This window comes from Belonocnema kinseyi, chromosome 7 (assembly GCF_010883055.1).
Source record: "Belonocnema kinseyi isolate 2016_QV_RU_SX_M_011 chromosome 7, B_treatae_v1, whole genome shotgun sequence".
Classification (NCBI taxonomy): domain Eukaryota; kingdom Metazoa; phylum Arthropoda; class Insecta; order Hymenoptera; family Cynipidae; genus Belonocnema; species Belonocnema kinseyi.
Window position 1 is genome coordinate 40,904,724 of NC_046663.1, and position 3,491 is coordinate 40,908,214.

At 27.7% G+C, this 3,491-nt stretch overlaps 1 protein-coding gene across 1 annotated transcript in view; it reads right to left on the reverse strand.

The window, feature by feature from the left end:
* Positions 1 to 3,491, reverse strand: part of LOC117176431 — a 42,947-nt gene that overhangs the window by 15,620 nt on the left and 23,836 nt on the right. The gene's annotated exons all lie outside the window — the stretch shown is intronic.

Genomic DNA, 3,491 nt, shown 5'->3' on the forward strand with positions numbered 1-3,491 from the left:
TTTGAAAGGGATCGAACTGTTCCTATTATTTTGTAAAATCCCGTAAATTATTTTTTTTTAATATAGACTTTTTGTTGACGAATCTGAAATATTCAACAATCTTTTATAATTTTCTTCAAATTTGTAAGAAATTTTTGAAGATTTTGAGCTTCATTTTTTACATTTTAAATGATTTTTCAAAATTTCAAGAAAAATTGGATTCATTTGAAAATATTTTTAGGAGTTCAAGAGGCTTTGCATAAATTTAAAATATTTTAAACCTTGGAAACATTTTCGAAAATTTATGGAATATTTATCATTTCTTCTGAAATTATAAAAGCCCTAAATATCTTTTTAAAGGGTAAAATTTTTATAATAATTTGTAAAATCCTGTAAAATAAAATATATATTCGTTAAACATTCTACATTCTTTTTTCGACATATCTGAAATATTTAAAACTCTTTCCTAATTGTCTCATGAAAATTGTAAAATTTATATAATTCTAAAAAAACTGCTCATACTTCTCTCCTTGCAAATAATTTGAAAATGTGTGTAACTACAAAAATATCAAAAAAGCATTGTTGTGTTACGTCAAAATATTGTTTAATGTATTTCTATACCGCAATTCATCCCAAAAATTTATTATTATTTACAAAAAGACTATTAAGTTTTTTTAACTAATACAAAAAAAATGTTACGTAGCTGTAATTAGGGTGTGGGAAGGGAAGATCGTTTAAAATAACGTTACTTAATATGTGAACAAGAATATAAGTGTTCAGAAAATTTTAACAAATAAATTGTTATCAGAAAATTGAGTAAATGATAAAAATGCGTATAAAATCGAGCGCGCACGTGCGCGCGCACATAATAGTCTAGTTAGTATACAATAATAATAAATTAATAGATTATTTTTAATGAATGTTAGAACTGGCTTTAGGATCTAGAATTTAAAAAATGCTTAATTTTTTTACAATAAATTATAATAATGAGGAGTTTGCAATTGTAAATATTCAAAATTGACGAATTTTAAATTGAAAGTCGTTAACATTGAAGAATTTTAAATTGTAAATCTTCGCTTAGGTCGCTTCTATTGTTATTTTCGTTTCTCGCTCGATGATATATTTATATTGTGCTACGTAAAGCATCGGCAAGTGTAATTTGGTGATTGGGAATTCTCTGTTGTTAAAGCTCTTTCGGCTAAAACTAATACAATTTCATAACGTAGCTAGTGCTTCGCACTCGGTTTTATCCAAGATATGAAATTATCTACATTACGTTCAACATAATTATATCAAATTTTGTATTACGTATATTTCTGTACCTCGGCCTGGGATTGTTTATTTAGACATTGCAAAATAAAGTACACATTTTTTCATCAAGATTTCTTTCATATTTGTTACTTATTTTGCATAAGATTTTATTCTTAGCCGTCTTGCAGTCCTGTTCTTATAATTTACAAAATACGCATTTCATAGCGAAAAAAACAGTTTTGTTAGTAACATTTTACTACAACTCGTGACGTTTCCCCATAAATTGGACTTGTTTATTTTCGATGTTATTTTTACGATTCAAACCAAAAATACACATCCTAGCATAAAGTGGTTCTAAAAATTTTGTACATACAATTCAGGCGGAATATTTTGTTAAATAAAAAGTGATTGTAATTTGGATCGTTTTTCAAAAAGCTCATTTTTTATTTGTAATGGACTCTTATACAAAAAGTTTATAAAAAATCAATTGAACTTTTCTGGTTGAATAACTGTTGCCCATTTTTTTTAACCTTGTATCAATTTTCAGCAAATTTATAATTTTCATTTCTAATGTTATTTAATCGATTCAAACAATGACAAAAACTGTGCGTTCCATTAAAAAATGATTAATAAAAAATGCATAAATTTATTTAATTTTAGATTTATTTTACGAATAAACCAAAAACCGTGAATCCTATCGAAAAGTGAATCATACAAAATTTGTAGATCTTTCTTGGTTACATAATTTTTTTTTCTCTTATGATCATACTTTGCAGTTTGACAGCAAAAGGGAATTTTTCATTTATAACTGATAAAAAATTTTGTTATAATAATCTTGTAATGTGTTGAAATATTTCTTTAATTTTGCAAATGCCGTAACACTAGTAGTTTTTTTCGAAAAAAGTCATGAGAAAATTGTTTGTCTATTTGAGTACTACGAAAATCCCTACATAGAATCCTAAGATCTTAAAAAAAATAGGCTCAACAACTTTTAAAATGCTTTCTCTTTTTGAAATTTTATCCAAAATGGCTCGCTAAACAAGCTGACCTTCAGTTTGGGACACTACAATAATATACCAAAGGCAAATCCAATCGATCAATTCTTTCGAAAGTTATCGTTCTATTAGACCAAAAATCTATATAAACAGATAAACATGCATGTATACGAAAACCTGTTTTTTGGAGTTCCGAATGTCCCCAAACGAGAATATTTAGCAACATCGCGGGTTGAGGGGTGTCAAATTCTACACAAATGCAATAACGTCTCTGATAAAAATGTAAAAAACGTTTCAAACTACACCCCTTTAAGATACAAGTGTTAAAAATCGATTGATTTACAAATCTATACATTTAAAATTCAAGAATTAAAAAAAATGTCCCGCTCTGTAAAATAACGGAACGTTAAATTTCAAATACGTGAAAATTGAAGACATTTAACCTGCAAATCGTTAATATTGAATAATTCTATTGATAAATATTCAAAATAGTAAAACTTTGAATTTTGAAGCTTCAGAATGTAATATTTAAAATGTATAATTTCAAAATTATGTGAGTTTTGAGTTTTACAATAATAAACAGGTTTTCAATTTAATGATTTACATTTACATTGGGAAGATTTAGAATACATTTTTTGTTGACATTTGATCTTTCAAATCATCAAAATTTAAGAATCGTCATACATCTTTTAAGATTGAAGGGTTTAAAATTTCGAATCGTTAAAATGAAAGAATTTTCCGATGGAAGTCATCAAAACTGAACTTATAAAAAAAAATGTGTCAGATTACATTACACCAGTCAGCCATGTCCCTTTTTAGGTATGTTTCCAGAATTTCAGTGTTGTTTATTTAAATAATACGTTCGTTCCGCAACACTGTTCCAAAAAAAGTCGCTGATCAATCTCTCTAACGATCACCCTAAATGAAAAGGCTCAAAAAGTAATCATATAAAGCTCCCCACCTGGGCTTATTAGTATCCAAGGTATTTTGCTTCAAGATTAATTTGAGGCCCATGCTCTTCATGCTTGTATTCAGTTTGTTCAACATTTTTGCAAGTTTTCGATTGATTCTGCCATGACAACTATATAATCTGCGAAAGCTAACCAAAGTATCATCGCTGTCCCATGAATGACACTTGTTCACGAATTTAATAAATTTTTAGTTGTGATCCTAGAGAAGTGAAAGACGCCTTCTGGGACACTTTAAATGACACAATAACCATCTGCGAACATGGGGAAAGAATAATTCTACTAGGAGACATGAACG